Here is a 22,710-nt window from a genome sequence, read left to right on the forward strand (position 1 = left end):
TTCCATTTTAAGAAAGGGGTTTCTAGGTGAGAGGGAACACACGGACAAGTGAAACGATCTCTGTCCCCTTGCACACAAATAGTATCAGAGTTTATGATGTTGGTAGCTCGAGAGAAAAGAGGATAGTTGTACAGGTATAACTGAGTACAGTGTAATGTTAGCAATAATATTCAGCACATTTTAAATATATCTTGCATCCACCTTTATATCAATAATATGAGGCTTTAAAAAAAACCATCTGTCATCAATGGAAGGATAGTGAACACCACAATATAGAGTTTGGATTCATTTGCTGAGATACAGGGCACTCAGATACCATTGTAATAGGAGTGACAAACACCTAGATAAGGAGTACTTGTGGCACCTTAGAGACTAACAAATTTATTAGAGCATAAGCTTTCGTGAGCTACAGCTCACTTCATCGGATGCATTTGGTGGAAAAAATTTGTTAGTCTCTAAGGTGCCACAAGTACTCCTTTTCTTTTTGCGAATACGGACTAACACGGCTGCTACTCTGAAACACCTAGATAGATGGCTTCCATCTTCTTGACTTAGATGCCAGTCTTGTATAGACACTTATGCACATGCTTAACGTTAAACATGCAAATTACCCATTGACTTTAATGGGACTGTTCATGTGATTAAAGTTAGGACTGAGGCCTTCTGAATTCATGAGACGTTTTTCTCTCAAGCATGACAGGATGGATTTATTCCTTAACTTTTGGAATATATTAACTAAATACCCCATTTTTATCATTCAAGATTGCTCCTCCTCTTTCTGTCCCTTTGAGGCACTCTGTATATTACAGGCTAGATCTCATTCATTAATGTATCTTGGCATCTCATTTTCCATTATTTCTGTATCTTTATGTTATCTAAAGCTTTTTAGATAGAAAGAGAAATTACAAGGTTTAGTAATTTCCCTTATACATGTAACAAAAATAATACAGCGTGAAATTACAGAGCTGTGACTGATTCTAATGAAAGTACAACATTTGTAGCTGCTAAACAGGTTTTTTGTCTTTTTAAAAAATTGTACATATGGTCAACCACACCACATTTTCGTGGAAAGCAACACTACACTGTCCAGCTAGAAATGTTCTATGATTGGAAAGATCCACAATGCTACAGCAGATAGAAATTACAAAATTAGAAAGTACTGACATCCTGTAATTTCATAGTAATCCAATAGTAGGTATTGGATAAGCACCAGAATGTCTGGATGATTATTCAGATTGCCTGCCTCTACAAAACTGTTTGGAGATCTTGGGTGAATAAGTACTTGTGATGAACTTTCTGGTTCTAGTGTCTAGCATGTGACTAAAAGACTAGCTTCTCCGATGAGCTTTCCAGTGCCCTTTGCGTCTGACTGGGCTGCAGAACTGGACACGTTACATGGTTCTAAACCACAAGCTGCACCTTCTTGTAGCACATCAATGGTCTGTATTCTGGAAGATCCTGATTGACCCCCAAGTCTTACTGAATGCAGTGGGAATTTAGATTGTTCACCACATCACAGGATGTACTGAGACCTCTTGTTCTCAGGCCTTAGATGATTAAAAAAACAAAAGCAACATCCAAACAAAACAGATAAAGCAAAGTACAATCCTATGACTTTTCACATGGATACATGGTGATAATGAAGCTATATTCCATCTCAGGGTTTTCATGAGCTTTTTAATTAGTAATCACCCATCCAATATCTCCCCAGACCACCTACTGGTATCATACACTGAGAATGTTTCGGTAGCTACAAGGATCTTCCCCTACATCTCTGAGACACTGTGGAATCAAAATCTATGACAAGGTTACATTAGCCACGGTGCCATATTTTCCTGGACTCACAGCAGCATTAATGAGACCCTGAAGCTGGCCGCACATTCTCGGCTGCAAAATGCACTCTCAGTTGTGGAATTAAAAGAAACATTCTCACTGTGGGATTTGTACATGGAGCCAGCTCATTGCAGAATCCTCTCACTAAGCCAGGATTTCCGAAAGAAGGATGTCTGTATGATGTTGCTTTGGCATATCATGTAGCTGACAACTGGCACTTCTCTTCCACCCCCCACCCCACCCTCTTAAATGTCTAGCATCACTCCTATGGTCATGAGTTTTCATACCATTCACCCGCACACCAGAACTGGACAATGATAGCCCTTGTATGAGAAATGAATAATTGAGATGTTTAACAGAATCTTCTTATTCAAGCCTCTATAGAGTACTCATGCCATGTTGCCTACTGTTAGAATTGGTCTCAGATTTCAATAATAATTCAATCTGGTGGCAGATTTTAACACTAGGCAGCACAATTGTTTAAAAGAGTTTTAAATCAACATGTCAATTCTCAGAACACATGCGCGCGCACACACAAACACATATTCATACACTCTACAGTCATCTCTGTTCATTTGGCTTGGTTTCACCTGCCAAGAATGAAGGGCTTATTGGTGGAACACAGGCTGTGTGACTGTAGCTAAGATTAACTATTACTCTATGCACTGACAACAGTTATAGGTTAAAGAAGGCACCAATGCAACCTCTTGGCATCTTTCTCTTCATAATGCCAATATGGGTTCAGGATCCTCAGCTGAACTGGCTACGATTTCAAACACTAACTCAACTTCATGGTGTTCACTTTCCAGGGCTGTAGTCACGGAATCATTGAATGCAACAAGATCTGGGTGTTAACATCACACAGCAGTGAAGACCATATGTTACCAGTCTACGCTTATTTAAATGTATTTATAAATATTCCTAGAAAGTTTCAAGCACATACTCTAGTGTGATAATATCTTTCAAAAGCTGAGGATTTCATTAAATCATTTTTACTATCTTAGCTGACTGAAATATAAACACTGCACATAAGAAATATGGCACTCATTCTAACAACACATACTGCATGCATATAGGCCCACACAGCTATAACATAATACTTCTGGAAGACTTTTGATCTGTCAAATTGTTTTACAAAGATGGGTGTGATAGGGAAACTGAGGCACCAAGCATCAGGTTCTGATCTCCATTATTCCAGTGTTAGCCCAAAATAACTCCCTTGAAGTCTCTTTGGCCCAGAATGTTAAGTTACCCATAAGAGCATAGGCTGTAATAGAACCCATGTCTCCTGACTCCCAGACCTGTGCTTAAGCCGTAAGCCCCCAGAATAATTATTACCAAGACACTACAGCACATTGAGGTGCACAGTGCCTGATTTTACTCAGATTAACATTACATTTATTCCCTGAAAGAGCGCCCAACCCCCTCCCCCCAAAATTAAACCCTAACATTACATTTGAATTAAGCACATGTAATGGTTTAACTATCTACATTTTCTACCAACACTATTTTTAAACAGGAAGTGAGATGGTAGCTAGAAGTCCTTTTACTTGTAAGGATGAGTGAAGGCTGGATTCTTCACTCTATGATCCTTTTGAAATTGCCTGTGGTTCTTCTAGGCTACAAGTCAGCACCTTTTAGTCTATTACACCTCTTGTGCAGGTTTCCTCCTATGATAATTCCCTCCCCATGCAACCCCAGATAATACAGTGCTTTTCCTCTTCTGCTTTTGGTGCTTATTTGCAGGTGTAGCCATCCATAAGCAGCTTTAAATACGTATAACACTACAGTAAAACTGTAGCCTGTGGCCCACCACATAGTGGACTGGAAAACCAGTTTATATTCGCAAAGAAGCTGGTATTAAAATCACTAACGACTTGGTAGCTCAGCTTGTTATGCATTTTAAGACTTGTGAATAATAAAAGGATTGCTAGTAATTTTGCTAAAAAATGAAATTCCTCCATTTCTGCAGAATAAACAAAAACAAAACAATGCATTAGCCATGCAGTATTTCTCAGCATTATGCTCTGAGTGCGTCTTTAAAGTCAGATTTTATCTATGACTATTTTTTAAAACAACTAATACATGAAACTTTACATATACATTTCATTCCCTTCCTACTTTCTCTCTGTGGGAGGTGGACTCCGATTAAGCTAGTATAGCTAGTTTCACCAATTCTTGTGGGTTAGGAGACATATTTGTTACAGTTCATGTACTTTATATTGTGCTCTAAACTAAATCCTTGGGTGGTCTTTGCCTGTAAGTATAAAACTTCCCAGACCCTGAATGTAAAAAAATTCACAGATTTTGGAAACTGAAAATGACTAAACCAAGGCATGACTATAATCTCATTGAGGCAAAAACAGACCATCAGGTTCTAGGTTAAAATTTCTGGATTCTTAGTCTTACAGTAAGATTCTGATTTTTAGAGATATTAAGCAAACACAGATGCCACTGACTTCAACTGGAGTTTGTGCACAGGACATCTCAAAACCAGGCCCTAGAAGTTAAAAGGAGAACTGTATTTGAGCAAGCAACAAAATGGAGCAAGACTATTTTTGTAAATTTTACATGAACAACATCTTAGTGGGTCCATTGCTTTCAAAAAGTAGTGGGTCCCAACCTGTTCCCATTCCAATCAATAGGAGTACTGCCTCTGGTTTGGGCAGGGAACAGCTATGACCCTATGAGACACCCCCTCAACTTCCAGTTGGTGTAACTCTGTTGACCTGAATGGAGCTAGACTGAGTTGCAAAAGCTGACGATCTGTCTGTGTATTAGATTTTATTATTAGGATGTCCTGGCACATAGTATTCTCCAGTCATGGGTTTTACTTCACTAAAAACAGATTATTTATGCCACCAGGGATTGGTCCAGCTTCATCTTGGAGGATAACCTCCACCCAAGACCCAACCCCCCATCCCCGCCCCAGATCCTAGTAACTCAGTTTAGGACAAGACTTTAAATTAATGTATAACGAATAAATATTAAAAGCATCATGGGCCTGATTCTTCCCTCAGCTACACCAGTGTTATTTGGGAGTGACTCCCTTAAAGTTAATGGTATACACTGGTGTGAGTGTGAGGAGTGCTAGGCACCTCACATGTTATTTAAAACCAGGCCTTTCATTCCAAAAATACAATTCAAAATAATCCACTAAGTGCTTAAATATCATACAGCATGCACATGGTCACACTGGACTCAGCATTTGGGGAGGTTGGAGAATGACAGTGTCTATAGCAGCCATGCTCATCTGTCACGTAACTCCACTGACTTCCTTGGAGTTGAACCAGGGATGTATTTGGCAGCCGGCACTGTGATGATAGCTGTCAAGTAAGTCTAGTCACCTGATTTTTAAAAACATACACCACTAGCCAAGGATATTACAAGGTTACTAATAAAACACAAATCCTTAGGGTAGTATTCAAGAGCAATTCCTCAATCAGTAGCCAATTCCTGCTGTAGAATGTCACTCACATAGAAAGCCATGATGTCTTGATAGGTTTCGCAATTCCACATCAGTTATCCAGCTGTTAGGCTAATCAGATATTATTACCTCCTTTGTGTTTTCTTTCTCAGTGCTCTCTCTCTCTCTGGCAAGGTTGCTGTAAAAGGGCTCTATAATGATTCCTATCTAAATATTTCACTTACAATACAACTTTGTGCTGTGCATCCCATGGAAAAAAATGGTGACTCACCTTCTCGTAACTGTTGTTCTTTGAGATGTGTTGCTCACATCCATTTCAATTAGGTGTGCGCGCATCGAGTGCATAGTTTGCCGGAAGGTTTTTCCTCGAACAGCACCTGTCGGATCAGCTCTGGAGCCCCCTGGAGTCGTGCCTTCATGGAGCTCAATATAGAGCCCTGCCATCTCTCCAGTTCCTTCTTGCCGGATACTCTGACAGAGGGGAAGGTGGGTGGGTTTGGAATGGACATGAGCAGCACAACTCGAAGAACAACAGTTACGAGCAACCCTTCTTTCTTCAAGTGCTTGCTAATATCGATTCCAATAGGTGACTCCCAAGCCTTACCTAGGAGGTGGGGTCAGAGTTCATGGAATTGTTAATTGAAGTACAGCCCTGCTGAACACCGCATTGTCCCTGGCACGCTGGGTGATGGCGTAATGTGAAGTGAAGGTGAGGACCAAAGACCACGTAGCCACTCTACATATCTCCTGGATCGGTTCCTGGGCCAGGAAGGCTGCCAAAGATGCCTGAGCTCTGATGGAGTGTACAGTCAGAGCGGGGGGCAGGGACCTTTGCCAGGTCGTAGCATGCCCGGATACAGGACGTGATCCACGATCATTTCCTTTGCGTGGACACTGGAAGGCCTTTCATCCTGTCCGCCACTGCAACCAACAGCTGGTTCGACTTGCGGAATGTTTAGTTTGTTCAATATAAAAGGCCAATGCACGCCACATGTCCAGGGAATGGAGCCTCTGCTCACGGGTATTGGCAGGGGGTTTTGGGAAAAAGACTGGAAGGAATATGTCTTGATTGGCGTGGAAATTCGAGAACACCTTTGTGAGGAATGCCGGGTGAAGTCACAGTAGCACCATATCTTTGTAAAAAACGGTATATGGAGGATCGGATGTGAGAGCCTTGAGCTTGGACACCCCCTTCTGGCTGATGTTATTGCCACCAAATGGCCACCTTATAGGAAAAGTAGACAAGTGAGCACATTGCTAGGGGCTTGAACAGGAGCCCCATCAGCCTCGAGAGTACCAAGGTCCAAGTGGGGTGGACTGCCAAATATGAGAATATAATCTGTCCAGCCCCTTGAGGAACCACCGCACCACTTCGTTAGTGAAGATGCTCTCCTGGGAGAAAAGCCGAGACACAGCCAGGTGAATCTTTATCGAGGAGTGAGACAAGCTCTGCTGTTTCGATTTTAGGAGGTAGTACAAGATAAAGGGGAACAACGATTGTGTTGGAGGGATATGACTCTGCGAGCACCAAATGGTGAATCTTTTCTACTTGGCCAGGTAAGTAGCTCTGGTCGAAGGTTTTCTGCTACCCAGAAGAACCTCCCTAACAAGGTCTGAGCATGTGAACTCTAGCGGGTTCAATCACACAGCTTCCAAGCCGGAAGGTGGAGAGACTCGAGATTGGCGTGTTGAAGCCTTCCATCATGTTGAGTTATGAGGTCCGGAACAGGCGGTAGAGTGATTGGAGTATCCACTGATAGTTCCAGTAGCATGGTGTACCAATGCTGACGGGGCCTGGCCAGTGCCACCAGGATCTCTGCAGTTTCATCGCTCCGGATTTTGAGGATGAAGTGAGCTGTAGCTCACGAAAGGTTATGCTCTAATAAATTTGTTAGTCTCTAAGGTGCCACAAGTATTGCTTTTCTTTATATGAATCAGTGTCCGATTTGGACTCCGCTGAGTCCACGTGCGGGGACAATGGCGGTGCCGTGCCTGTCGGTGCCAGGGATCATTGCCAGGCCAACGTAGATTATTGCCATGTCATATCCGGCTTGCCCCGTGACTGCACCAGTGGCTTCTGAGTTGTTTGGGGCCTTGGGACTGGTGCAATGACACCATGGTGGGGAAAGTGCAAACCTGTCAGTGTTATCAGGTCCCGTACCGCTTCATAAGTCTCGGGTGTAAAAGGGAGGTCCAAATCCTCCACCTGGGTCTCCTCCAGTAGCACCAGACTCAGTGGTCCCTTCCATGGGCCTGGGAGTTGATGGTGCTGGCTGTTGAGCTGGTGAGGAGATGCGGTTTTGCACCAGTCCCCCTCCCTTGAGTATACGTTCCCGTGCGCGGAAAGAGGAGCACCCCATCAGTCTTCCTGTGTTTCTTCTTTGGGACAGGAGTCTGAGAGGTGCCGAGAGTGATCCTGTGCTGTGCTTGGCACTGGGGAACGCTGGTGCTGAGGGTCTCTGATCGCAGAGTCCTTCTTCAGCACCTCCCGGTCTGAAGCCAGCACACTGCACACTGATGCTGAGGAGCCCGGTGCTGTGTCCATGGACTCGACTCAGACTGAGGGTGGAGAGCTGCTTCCATTAGCAGTAACTTTAGTCTGTGGTCCTTCCCTTTCTTCGTGCAGGGGTGAAAGCTCCTACAGATCTTGCACCTGTCCTCTTGATGGGACTCCCCCAAGCATTTTAGATAAGCCGAGTGTGGCTTGTATCCCTGGGTCCAAGGCATGCCCCGGACTTGGGAGAGGGAAACACCCCCCAGTACCCCAGTCCAAATGTCTGTCTATCTAACTAACTAACTACCTACAACAATTTTGTAAACTCTCTAACTATTTACAGAAAACTATGCTAGAAGATTTCTCATTGAACAGGAGAGATGAAATGCTCCAATGACCGTCACTGACGGTAAGAAGGAACTGGAGAGGCGGCGGGTCGTCAGGGACCTGTCTGCGGCACCATGAAGGCGCAACTCCCGGGGGCTCCAGAGCCAACCCAATGGATGCTGAGAGGGGAAAAACCTCCTGGTGAATTGTACACGCAGCGTGCAGACACCTAACTGGAATCAATATGAGCAAGCACTTGAAGAAGAACTTACATTGTTTTGGTAGTTGAGACAAAGCTCCCCTGGCTTCTTGGCAGAAGAGCTGATAGTTGTATCCAGTCCCTATGTTAAACCACCCAAACTCAGGTTCTAATACAGGATTTTATTTTAAGCCATGCAAGCCCTGAAGAAAGAGTTAAATCTGAAAAGCTTTATTTAAGTCTTTGTGTTACCCAGAGGTCTTGCAGTAGATGGCAGGAACACTAGCAAGCCATATGAAGTCAGACCATTGGTACCATGCTTCTAGTCTTCCTCCAGTAATGACACAACATCACCTGTTGACTGCAATACTCCTCTGAGGGAAACCAAGTAAGTGAAAGGCACATTTTGATGGATGCTCAGAGGTGTTCGATGTTGGCTAACTCTACCACCGTTTAAGTTAGGGGGAGTTTTACCATTAACTTCAATAAGAATAGAGCTAGGCTGAGCTTTTGAAAATCCCACCTTTTGACTTTATCTTCCAGTTTCCCTGCTTTTGTGGATTTACAAGACAAGGAGGGTGAGGTAATATCTTGTTGGTGAGAAAGACAAGCTTTTGAATTACACAGAACTCTTCTTCTGGTCTAGGAGAGGTACTGAGAGTCTCACAGCTAAAAACAAAATCAAACAGATAGTTTAGGATAAGTAGTTATGAGAGATCATTCAAGGTGAAGTGGTCTGTTAACATTCCTGTACTCATAGTACAAAAGGGGGGCTTAGTGGGCTATAGATTGTTGTAATAAGCCAAAATCCAGTGTCTTTACTAAGACCATGATTTTTAGTGTCTAGCAAAGTTATGAATTTAAGCTCCCAGGCTCATATTTTGAAAGTGTTGTGCAGGTTTCCTTTGACGATGAAGACTGATAGCGTATATATATATATATATATATATATATATATATATATATATATATATATATATATATATATAGCGTAATCGTTTTGTGAAAAGTGTTCACCTACAGGTGATAGGGTGTTTTTGTCTTGTCTTATTTTCCTGTGCGAGTTCATCTAAGAGCACAGTGATTGTCTGGTTTCACCCACAAAGTTGTTATTGGGGCATTTATTGCACTGGATTAGGTACATCATATGTTGTGATAGGTGTGTGTAGGTCCTATGGATCTTGAAAGGTGTGTTGTGTTGATCACTATAGCAGTGAAGATATGTCTGCTGGTTTTGCATCTGTTGTTCTGGCAGGGTCTGGTGCCACTTTGAGTTGGTGTGCCCTGGTCTGTGGACAACTTGCTTCTAATGATGAGCTTGGAGAGGTTGCGGGATTGTTTGAAGGCCAGAAGAGTGGGTTCAGAAAAGAGTTCCTTCAGGATGGGGTCCCCATCGAGTATTGGTTGTAGTTGTTTGAGGATACCTTGTATGGATTCCAGTGTGGGTTGGTAGGTGACAATTAGGGGTGTGCCATCAGAGGGGGTTTTATTTCTGTACTGAAGAAGGTTCTCTCGGGGTATTTGGCTGGCCCGTTTCATGATGTGATCTACTTCTCTGGTGGAGTGTCCTTGTTTGGTGAAGGCAGTTTTGAGTGTCAAGATTTATATCCCAGACTTTCTCCTCAGAGTGCTTGGTTGTAGACAACAGATTTCTTGGTGTGTTTGGCGTGGTTACTAGATCTATGAAGATAGGTTTGTTGATCTCTGGGTTTCTTGTATATATTGTGGATTTATGTCAGAAGTTCAACACTGGTTGGACTAGAGACATGTGAACCAATTTGGATTAAACAGGAATCAACACAAACTGGATGTGGACTCAAAGCATCTTTCAGCTTGGAAAAAAGATTCACCTCTTAACAAAGGACAAAATCTTTCCTAAACTAGGAACCGGGCATGGGCATCTGTGCAGGTAGGCTGCAAGTGCTGCCACAGCAACTATAGCAGCAACTGTAAACACTTGCTACAGAATTTAAGGCACAACCTCTTGCCCACTGAAGTCAGTATGGGACTTTCCTCTGATTGACTAAGACCCTGGATGAGGCCCTTAGTGCTTACTAGCACGAGTGGCTCATATGAAGTCAAGGTGGCTGTTTATGGTAATAACTCGTTGAAGGACTGAAACCTAAAGCAAAATAAAAAAATAGAGATGTGTTGTATAACTTATTTGTAAAAATTAGGTGAAAATTTAAAGGGTCTTTATGTGCAATTTCTATCAGTTTATTATTATTGATTGAACACTACTAATATGCTTGGCATTTTACACAGGTATATACATGCATACACACATGCATAATTATAGTGTGAATCTTAGCATAAGGCTTCCTAGTAAGGCACTGTCAACATCAGATAAATTTACACCAGTGTAGTTACATCACTGTAAGGCCCCAGTGTAGGTGCAATGTACTGGTAAATTACTAAAGTAAGCCACATAGGTGTGGACTATCTTTACCGCGATATAATGCATCTACATTAAGAGTATGTCACTGTGTAATGCTGATGTAGATACATCAGTGCAAATTTCTCTAACACAGACAGGCCAGATTCTTAAGGCCATGTTAAATAAAATCACATCTATGCTACGGTTTAGACCTGGAAAAAAAAACTGTTATAGATGAGTGATTAACCTGTGAAACAATGAGTCTGGACAGAGGAAAGGTCAATGGAGCTGTAAGTACAGCGTCCTGAAAGGCGCCGCTACAAGTTTATAATGTCAAAGAAGGAGCCATGATGTTACTATTTTTCCATTAAGGACAGTGATAAAAAACTATCTTCACTCTCAGCTCTGGGATTTACAGCATAGGTTTCCAACCTCCAGAGGCTAATTATTTCAAGTCACCCTACAGTGCACCATGGGCAATGCTTTATGAAGTTAGCTTCATATGGTTGAGCACCCGTTACTTCATTGGCCTCTTGCTGTCATGATGCAAAGATGGACTACTACTTCATGTAGCAATTTTTAAATAGAAGTGGATGATTTTTCAAGTAATTATTAGCAAAAACGTCAAACAGAAAGGCAGAGGCTGCCTATCCTACTGAGAGAGCCACTGAGGCAGAAAATATTTGCCAGAGCGGATCGCCTGAGAGCTACACTGAGCTTGCTGTCAGACAATGCATTTTATCAAACTAGAAACACGATACTTGCCAGCTCATAATACCCTACTTTAATGAGGTGGCCAGAACAGCCATGCTCTGCTGTATTCAAACAACAAACACAGTGGCTTTTCAGCAACTGATTTTAATCTCGTTTCCTGATCTGAGGGCCAGAGAAACCTAACTCTGTTAAAAAAAAAATGGGGTTGACAACTTTACCTGCTATCTTCAAAGGAAAAATTAATGATGTCTAAACAGATAGCAATGATACCATAGTGGGCAAGGGAACTCTTTCCATCTCTCTTTCACAAAGGCTCAGTTCTCAAAATGCCAGACACTGTCTCCCATTCACTGGCAAAAGAGAAAAATCTCTAGACCCTCTTACCAGGAACACGTGATGGGCAGAAATCAGAGCACAACTCCACAAGGAGGAAAAGCGACCATAAAGTGGAGCATTGCAAAGAACAACTCATTTACACAGTGTAGTCCTCCACTTGGACAATGGCTCCAGTGAGACATGACTGATTAAAATGATGTCAGTGAACTGAACACAGGCAGGAAGGATGGTCGTTTGAGGTTAAAACACTGGACTAGAACTTAGGAGATGTCAGTTCAAATCTCAGCTCTGCCACAGACTTTGGTGCCCACAATTCAAGAAAGATGTTGATAGGCTGGAGATGGTTTGGAGAAGAGCCAAGAGAATGGTTAAAGGATGAGAAATCCCACTTTATAGTGACAGACTCAAGGAGGTCAATCTATTTATCTTAAAGAAAAGGTTAAGGGGTGACTTGATTACAGTCTATAAGTACCTACACGGGGAACAAATATTTAATATTGGGCTCTTCAATCTAGCCAAGAAAGGTAGAATGTCGATCCAATGGCTGGAAGTTGAAGCTAGACAAACTCAGACTCGAAATATCAGATGTAAATTTTTAACAGTGAGAGTAATTAACTATTGGAATAATTTACCAAGGATTGTGGCGCATTCTTCATCACGGATCATTTGTTTTTCTAAAAGGTTTGCTCTAAAACTTATTGTGCTCTAGAACTTAAATTCTCTGGCCTGTGTTCTAGGGGAGGTCAGACTGTATAACCACAAAGGTCCCTTCTGGTCTTGGAATCTATGAATGTTGAGCAAGTCACTCAATCTCTGTGAGCCTCAGTTTCTCTGCTGTTAAATGCAGTTAATAACAACTCCTTTCTCCCACACATTGTGTTTGGGGCAGGGACTACCTTTTTCTAGGTCTCTGTATAACATCCAGCACAAGGCGGCTTTGATTTTGGTACAAATAGATGATAATAAGTAATAATAGCACCCCAATAGGACAGTCACCAAACTTTGGGCACAGCCAAACTTTTTGTGGTGAGCTGAGCTGTGCTGTTATAGCTGTCACAGGCCCAATTAAAAACCCACGGTGTGAACACGCCCACGCTTTGGGAAAATTCAGGTATAAGTCAGGCCCTGAGGGAAAAAAACAAGTTAAGCAGCTTTAGGAATGAAGATAAAATAAAACACATACAATGATTTGAAATAAGCCATCTGAAATAGAAACAAAAAATAAACCAAAGTTTAATGGCAACAAAGTGTATAGCACAAACTCCCCAAAGCCAGCAAGTCCAAGTTAAATCCAACACTACATGCACCACCCATGCAGCCTTATGATATCTGGTGTTCACAATGCAGAGATGCATTTCAGTCTAGTCAGAGTGGGTGGCTTCGATACCTGTTTATCAGCAGAAATATCTGAGCAGACAGAAGAAACATGCCATACAACTGCTTGGCTCATTAATAGCACCCTCTTCTAAGGACTTTCCAATTTTAATAGTTGAAATGCTATACAGGGTTTAATGTTGTAAACAAAAAGTGAAGTCAGTCCATTTATGATCTTCCTGTCCATGGCACTGTGAAGGGAACCTCCTTGTCATTTAACCCTCTTCACCAAGATCTTATCTACACCCACAAATTGCACCAGGTTATCTTTGGTATTTAAGTCAATTTAAACTGATGCAGAAGGCTGTGTGGACACACTGATTTTGTTTTAAGAATGGTTTATTTTGATTATGCTTAAAGCTGTTCCTATTTGACCTAAGCTAAACCAAAATAAGGTACTCAAACGGAAATATGAGTGACCACATGTGAAGTTGCATCAATATAACTAAAACTGGTTTAAAATCAGATCCTGAATTAGTGCTAAATTAGCTCCAAGAGGTTCATGTTGCTAGTTCTCACAGTGGCGTCACAGCTTAAATTTCAGCCACAATCTCTGATTTTTCACCTAAAAGAGGAGTATGAAGGTATGCACACTCGACACGACACAACAGATGACATTCAGTAGACAGAACGTTCTACCAATGATGTGGTATATTTATTATTATTATTATTATTTATGTGCATTGCAGTAGTGCCTAGAGGCCCAGTTATGGACCAGTGTGCCAGGCACTGTACAAACACAGAACAAGAGGGTCTATGCCCCAAGCTGTTTACACTCCAATAACACTCAGCCTTCTTTTGCATAGATTCTTTCACCAAACTGTCTCCCCAAAACTTTTACAGTGTTAAAGGATTCAAGCGCACAGTTACAATTAAAAGAATAAGAAGAGCAGAGGGAGTGACATTAAGACATTTAGGCAAGGAAGGAAAGACATGTTGTCCGATGAAATTATGAAAATAGTTGGAGAAACTTGAAGAGGAAACTATTGCAACCTTTATTGGTGAAACTGCATGAAAGGATAGAAAAGGCCAATGCAAGATGAGGGGAGGGGAGCAGAGAGCACGTTCAAGGGCTAATACTTAGAAATGTACCTGTAAAAGATGCATTTCACTTCTGCATTAGGCTCTTCCCACTGGAACTGAAGACTGTTACTTTGCATTCCTACAATAGCACCTTTCATACCAGCATTTCAATGCACTTTGCAAACATTACTCAAGAGTCTCAGAAAAACCTCATGTTGTAGAGTGAATGGTATTACAGACATTTTACAGAAGGGCTAGTTAAGGCAGAGAAAGGAATAATGAGGCAGAGAGCGTTAAGAACAGAAACCAGGTGTCTGGACTTGCAGTTTCAGGATAGGCTGGGTTCCTCTCTCATACATAATCCTTAAAGTTATTTCTGCCCAGTGCCGTCACTATAAAAAACACCCTTCTCTTGAGTCCACTTGGTGCTTTGGAAACCTGTGGAATCCATTGAGTTCAGGCATAGATATTAGTGGACTATTTTGTGGGGAGATATAATGGAATCACGGAAAGATGGAAAGGACCTTTTTTTTAAATTATTATTTCTGGAGGCAAGGCTTTGGCTTGTACAGATCCATAAAACCTTTTGAGGTAGTATGGAGAAGCTTAATCTTTGGCTGATACCTGACATCTTTGCCAGAATTATGACATTTGTATCCTGCAGCCCTGAAAAGTGAGATGTGCCCTCGACATATGACCTGAGCAAACGTGAAGGCAATTTTATCGCTGGCGTAAATAAAATAAACTCTAACTGACAGGATGGGAGGATGGGAGAAGTGGCGTGGCCCTGTGTTGTCCCCCTTTAGTTAAAACCCTTTGGACTTTGCCTTAACCTCACTGCCGACGGCTGCTGATGCAAAGGGTGATATTTTGCTTGTAATTGTTCCTTGGAAAGTAATTAGCTTCCATTTAGAGGGATGACAAATTGATCAGGCAGGAATCTCACTGAGCTCTGAATTGAAGCTAAACTATGGTGTCTGGGGCTCTGGCAAGTCGGGTTTGTAAGTCTGTCAATGCATTTTACAGTTTCAAAATTCAATCACCCAACAGCAGGCGAAGAAAGACATTGCTCCAAGGGGGGGGGGGGGAGGGGAAAGAACCCACCAAAGCCAACACTTCCTCCTGCAAGTTCATTATCACCTTTCTAAAGCATGACGGTGGTGTGAAATGGGTTAGACGCACGGATGCCTCTGTTAACGGCCAAAGAAAAAAAAGTCGCACATCATTAGGAATGGAATAAACGATACCGAGGCACAGAGCAGAAATGATTTGATTAGCAATTTCCAGTTTTGAAAAGACCTGGAAGAGAACCAAATGACTATACAGAAGGTGTGATTGAGTTCTTAATTGCTGTAACTGCACAGGGAGACTCGATGATTTGTGACATATAATACAGCACAGTACGCTAAAGCTAATAACTGTTAATTAACTGCAGCAATGATATACTCTCAAAATGCACATACAAGTTACCATAATTTATAGATTAAAAGCTGCACTGTTCGAAGCCACAGGCAGGGAGAAAAAAAAAGGGGAGGGGAGAGCAGGGTTGTTTTTTTTTTAACCTTCTTTGAGCACAGTTCAAATCCCACCCAGAGCAAAGCAGCCAGAAAACACTGGGAAAAAAAAATACTCCTGCTGAAATGTGAAACGGTTCCTGAATGAACCTCTCCCCCCAGAGAAGCAGTTATTAATTCTGAAAGGCTGCTGTTGCACCAGGCCATCTGGCTGCGCTGCAAAGAGCTCAGTAGCTGCTGCTGAGCAAAGATTCCTGTCAGATCCCATTTGCCCCAGCGACACCATTCACCCGCCAATGTTAACACACCGTTTCGAAATTTCATTTTGGCCCCTCCCTGGTCCTGTTTGTGGGTTTTGTTTTTGTTGTTGTTTGTTGCAGGAGTTGGGTGTGCTGTCCCCTGCAAACACAGCTCTGTTGGAGGCCTTCTCTGAGCCTGGAGACAGCAGTGTCTTCTAAGTGATGCCAAGAAGCTAATGTTACTCTGACTTCTAATAGCAATGCTGTATATTAGACTGGAAGGTAGCGCTCAGCAAAAGCTGCTGGATTGACAGCCCTGGAGACTGAAGGCCTCTATTTATCCATCCAATGTGAAACTTCCTCACATTGCCCCCTGCCAATATGGCGAGGCTGGGATCATGTGACGCTGATTAGCTGTCTGGAAATTGCTAAAAGATTTTCTCTTTGAGATCAATAGTACTAAAGAGGAATGTAAGATGGGTGTCAGGAGAGAAAAATTATTAATGTAGAGTTTCTGACCAGCACCAAAATACTTTTGGCCTGTTTCCTCACCAAATTTCTTTCAGATGTAACAAATCTTTAGAAAGTCTCTTTAAATGTTACAGTCAAAGCAAACAAAACCAAGCACCTCAATTACTCTGGGGGTGGGAAAGCTAATAGCGTAGTGCTTCTATTGGTCATCCATTGTAATGTACTCCATCTGCATCTCTCCCAAGGGACACGTTAAGACAGGTGGTCCACATCTTTGAAGGTACTGCTCTCTGTTTAACAGTAGGACAAGTTCAAATCTGAGCCCTATTGTAAATATATTGGAAGAATGGAAAAAAACACACACACTTGGGTTTCAGAGTCAGTGTTCACTGGTATGAGCTGAGCTACAGGTTACAGAAGAGATAACATGCACAGTACAAAGGAAAGAGGAGAAAAACAAAAATACTCTCAATATATGAAGAGGAAATAGAGACCAATGAGGATGTGTGTGAATGGTCTGTCGACATATATAGATTACCCATCTCCGTAGCATCCACGTGCCACTGCCATGAAATATATCACTGGTAGACTTGTCTATCAGTCTAATACACTGCAAGCCAATGAAATGAAGGCATATCCTGTAAGACACTTGGGCTTAAGGGTATTTGTAGTCAGGACTCACTTTTAGTGAAGAGCACACGGGTCTTTTTAAGTATTATTGCTCCAATTACAGTGTTGTCAACCTCAGAAGATCATTCTCTCTCAACACACTAGCATTGGCTGTATGTGTACAATGGAAGAAAAGAAGAACAGATCTCCTTTTAATCTTGATATCAGAGCTACTGTAAACAGTACCACTAAAAAAAATAGTAGTTTTATATTTCATAGAATCATAGGCATGAAAGGAAAACATGGCCTGTTAAATCATATACCGTCTCTGCCCTCATGGCCAGTACAGGATTATTCTCTAGAACATGTTCTCCAGTGTTCTGGCCAAATGTAAATAACTCATGGAATGGCATTTCTACCACTTCCCTTGGTATGACATTTCCCCTCCTTATTTAATCTCTGTCTCTTCCTACTGCTCCTAGTGATCGTATCACTCCCAGTTTTGCTCCCATAACTACCCTCTCCAAATAATATTTTCCTTACACATTAACAAGTACTTTTAACAGATAGATTTAAAATCTGACATGAATGCTATGTATAAAGATCCACACGCTAGATATATACTTAATAACCCCCCAGGGACAAAAATGCTTCTGTAACCACTAAAATGCATCCTTTGGCGATAAGTCAGCCTTGAGTAAAAAATTCTTAAAGACACTTTGTATGACAGTATCACTCCCTTTGAAAGTCTCAGGTGCCATTATAAAGAGGAGGAGGAGGATTGTAATGCACTTTAAGAAATCAAGAATAATTAGCTTCGTGTATTACTGTTTTGCCATAAGATCTAAGTGATAAGTCATCCAAATTGCATGATTCTGAGTAATCACAAATGCTAGTGTTAAAAAAAAGAGACATGAAGTAAAACTGCACATTCCACAGTTGTGTTATGCTATATTAATGAAAGAAACCCCAAACATTTATGATCCCAGTACATGATTAAAAATATGGAGTCAGAAAGAAGACTGACAAAGGGCTTGGTTCTGCTATAATTATATTGGTGTAAATCTGAAGTAATTCTCCTGATGCCAATAGCATTACTCCAGATCAACACCATTTCAACATTCCCTCTCATAGGTCCCTCATTCTAGTTCCAAAGTTACCTATGTTCCACACAAATTGTCTGTCCCCTCAGCAATTTTATTGCTGAAAATTATTCACACATGGAATAAAGAATGATGAAGCTGAAGTTACAGAGTTATTCACATTAAAGGAAGGAGTCCCATAGCATTTTAAGTATCAATAAGTTGTTCATTTTCCTCCTTTTGGATCTGAATCATGCCTTATGTTCCAAACAGGGGCTTTGACATGTTGAGAGATACAAATATAGAGGAAGATCTTCAAAGGCATAAAGGGGAGTTAGGCACCCAACTAAAGTCAATGGGAGTTGGGTGTCTAACTTGCATTTTTGCCTTTGAAAATCTCTCCCATAACTCAGAACAGATTTTCACTCACAAGATGAAACTCATCCCTGTGCTTGCAGCTAATAAAAGGTCTGGTGCTTAAGTCCCATTTAAGCCATATTTTGGGGTCTGAAGTGGTACTCAACTGATGTATAGATCTTATGCTGGCCATTTGCAAAGGGTGAACTTCACTCATGATATTCCAATTGGAACTCCTTTGTGCATGTCACATGAAAATGCCTCTGGGTCAGAGCAGCACATTCTGTGCTAGTTGTACGAAATGTGCTAGTTTCCTCATCAACTACAATTAAACTGTTTTTTCCCCTCCAAATGAAAGCAAATATTTTCTATTAAGATTTGTTTCAACCAGAAGCAACAAAATAAAAGCAAGAGAAATATTTGAGGGTTGCATCGATTGGGGTATGCATGGAAAATTAATGCTTTGACATACATAACGTGCTTAATCTTTTATGGCAACTTTTTTACATTTGTAAGAGTTATGGATTTTAAAAGTCACAGCTAAGATTGCTTAATGAACATTCACCACCCTGGCAGTGGAAGCAGGGCTGATGTGGTTTAGTCAGCTGTTAGCTTTATTGCCTCTCTTCTGTACTAAAAGTGACAAGTTGAACACATTATAGAGAGCTCAGATGTGTTATGTAGATGAAGCCTGCAGCAATATCTGCCTGCTCTCTATTATTTATTATGTCTATATAATACAATGGACTGAGATTTAAGCCATTGTGATGCAGTTTGTTTTCCAGGGTTCTAAAGTACAGCACATTTTTACAGAGAATTGCATCTCTGTTACATATTAATCAAATCCATCTTACATGCAGCTCTTACACTGTAAACTAAAGAGAAAGAAAGATTAAAGCGCTTGGCTTTTCCTCAGCTGTCAAGGACTGGCAATAAAATAATAATAAGGGCTTCTAAATAATGTGTGTGTGACAGGCCTTTGCTCAATTGTACAGTCCTTTATGGAGGTTAACTACAAAATAAGTTCCAGTGAGTGATTGGAAACAGGCGTGTGTGCAAGACTGTAATGCCAACCCCTGCATAATTCTTTGCAAAGTTCATTTGCAGAATTTCTCCCAACTTGATAAAGCAGTGTTGTTGCCACTCCAATCCTTCCAGTCATTAGTGCGTCCTGCCCAAGTTTACAAATCCCTGTCCTTTTGAACTCACCTTCAGCTGTGGCCCATTAATGCAGAAAGCTAAACTCCAGTCACAAAAATCAGGCTTCCCCCCACATTCTGGAAGTCATGGGAAAGTTATTTTACTATAGAATATATAAAACTCTGTAGAGGTCTGTGGTTTTGGATTTTTCTTTTTCATCATTATTTGGGTTTTGAAGATCAAGATGTGGAATTTTTAACAAAAGCCTGAAAAGACTGGAAGTTTTTAAGATGGTATGAATTGCAGCATTTATTGGATTGTTTTTCCCCCCACCAGATTGTTCTGTCAGGCCGCCTTTTAAAAGTTAAAAGTTAAGTCTGCTCTGCCTTATTATCCCCACAACAGTTGGGCTCAACATACCACGGCTTGCAGGTGGTTTGCCTGCTTGTCATCATGTTATTTAGATGCTAGTGTGTCAAATGCATGGAAGAGAAGCAGCCCAGGCACCTGAAAAGGAGCCATTGAGGCCATCACAACTTGCTGTGCTGGTGAGTCACTGTCAGAGTGCAGGACTGGGAATCAGAAGGCATGCATCGGTTTTATTCCAGGCTATGTCAATGACCTTCTGTGTAACCTTAGGCAAGCCACATCACCTCTCTGTATGGAGGTCCACTCTTAACTTAACACTTCGAAATCCAGAGATGAAAAGTGCTACATAAATGATAAAGTTCCATTGTTATTACGAACTGTGTAATAACTGAAAGAAAATAGAAGGCAGTATGTTAAACATATTATACATTGCACAGCTAAGTTAACCTGCAGAATCCACTTGGGAGAGTCATCACTGGATCAATTTAGGGTGCTGCAAAGTTCAGATCTGGATTTTGACCACTTCAAAGTTCAGTGGCCTTTGGAGCTGGGGCTTTGCTTGAGTCAATTATAAAGATGAGGCCTCTTGAAAAAATATGTATCCAGATCTTGGTTTGTGTATTAATATCCCTGAACTTTAATGATATTTGGACCTAGAATTTTGGTTCAGGTTAAACTCTAAATCAAATAGTGTGGGAAGATTTTTAAAATGTTTGATAATTTTAGGACAGATAACATCTGTATTGTAGTTATGCACCTTAAGATCGTGGAAAAGGCAAATAAATGCCAATCTGCAGGGCATAAGATGACCCCTGCAGGGTCAGAAAGAAATCCTGCCCTACATACCTATAGCATGGTACAAATGACTCAGGTGCAGTATTCCCCCCACATTCTTCTGAAACATCAGGTTTTGGCTCAATCATGTAATGCAATATGGCAACTGCTATGTTTGCTCTCAAAGAACTGCCATATACTGCTGCTATGGATTTTCCGAGGGTCATGGTGGTATTTTGAGACTGTAGTCATAAGAAGATACTACTTTCTAACATCTCCGTTATCTCTTCTAGCATACCTAGTCTCATTTGCTCAGAGAATCCTGAGTACTTTAGTTTTTTATTTCACAGCATGTTTATATGCAGTGATATCCACATTTGATGGCTGGGACTCCTTAGAAGTTTGCAGGCGTTGCAGCTACCTCAGCATGATCAGTCTGGGGTTTTGATTTTATATTTCTTTTATCTCTTAGTATCTGGGAAAAAAATTAACGTGTCTAAGCTAACTCCCTCCCACTGCGTCTGGTCTTGCTTCATCTCCCACTTAAACCCATTTTCTGCCAGTGTAATGCCAACTACTGACTTCAGTGGACTTACTCCAGCACTACACTGGTTGTAAACGAAAGAAGAATTGGACGTATTTCAGAGTAAAAATTTTCTTTATAATTATGGGTTATATAGTACTGGGCACAAAGGAAGCACTGAATAAATAACTGATGATAATGAATGAAAAGAATCCTGATTCTTTGGGCCTGTCTTGTCCATGGTGTAGCCATTTAAGCTTTGGCAAAGTGAGTATAAAACAGACCCTTAAAGAGTTTTCATGCAACTGATGGTAATTCTAGACTAGTGTCTCTACTTTACTGTGTAGCTCACCAGGTTGCCAATTCTCATGACATTTGCTATTTGTTTTTTGTTTGTTTATTTGTTTTAAAGCGTCCAGGCTCTTGGATTCACACAGTTAGGTGAAAATCTCAACTTTTATTGAAAATATGAAAAATTTTTATGGAGAAAAGCTTGATAACATGAACCCTAAAGGCTCAAAATCCAGAAGGCAAATAAAAAGAGCCCCAAATGAATTATTTGTAAAGACTCACAATTTTTAAGTAAATCTCATGATTTTTGACTTCCTAAGGGTTGGCAATATTCAACTCATTTCTTCAATTGCTGAGAGCTGTCTTAAAACTTCATCACCACCTGATCTACCTTTGACCATCCTCACCAGTATCCACATAGGGAAAAGAAGCCTGTTTTGAAGAGCAGTTGCCAAGAAGAACCTCCTTGCTTTTATTTCCAACGAATGTGGAGAGGTAGGGAACAGAGTGGGCCATGCCTGAAATAGATCAAGACTGATTTTACTTTGAAGAAGATTATGTTCCTTCCATTGTGGCAGCCTTTAAAACCATCTTCTGTAGATTTCCGACACTCAGCCCAGTGTCAGAGGGAAACGTTCTCCAAGTCCGGAGATGGTATCTTGAGGGATAGTCATTCTCATTTCCACATAAACCACACTTTAAAACAAAAGAGAGAGAGAGAGACCTAGCTGCTTGTAGAGTGGGGTAATTTCTTTCACTCCACTCTATCTGGAAGTGTCAAAGTGCCACCCAAAGCTATGAGAATTCATTTCTCTGGCTTTGGGAAAAGAGCTGGGAAAACGTGAGCTCCAGCCTCCTGTGGTTTGTATGTCTGCATCAGGAGAAGCCGAGAGAATATGAAGGCAGACTCTCCAATTCTCTCCTTTACCTTGTCTTGAAAAGCAAATACACTGCTCCATTCAGTAGGGAATTACCACAGGGGGTTGGAAAACTCTAGGGGCTAGATAGGGGAAGGGGAAGGGAATGGGGATGTAGCTCAGTGGTAGAGTGCATGCTTCGCATGTATGAGGTCCCGGGCTCAATCCCTGGCATCTCCAAATTGCTTTGGGGAGGGATAGCTCCGTGGTTTGAGCATTGGCCTGCTAAACCCAGAATTGTGAGTTCAATCCTTGAGGCCACTGAGGGATTTGGGAATTGGTCCTGCTTTGAGCAGGGGGTTGGACTAGATGACCTCCTG

General features: G+C 41.4%; 1 protein-coding gene and 1 non-coding gene across 2 annotated transcripts in view; one reads left to right on the top strand and one right to left on the bottom strand.

The window, feature by feature from the left end:
• The window catches only part of AUTS2 (activator of transcription and developmental regulator AUTS2), a 983,370-nt gene that overhangs the window by 111,627 nt on the left and 849,033 nt on the right, over positions 1-22,710 (bottom strand).
• TRNAA-CGC lies at positions 22,499-22,570 on the top strand. The gene has a single exon. It is a non-coding gene; the product is annotated as a tRNA-Ala (tRNA).

Source organism: Dermochelys coriacea, chromosome 17 (assembly GCF_009764565.3).
Source record: "Dermochelys coriacea isolate rDerCor1 chromosome 17, rDerCor1.pri.v4, whole genome shotgun sequence".
NCBI classification, from domain to species: domain Eukaryota; kingdom Metazoa; phylum Chordata; order Testudines; family Dermochelyidae; genus Dermochelys; species Dermochelys coriacea.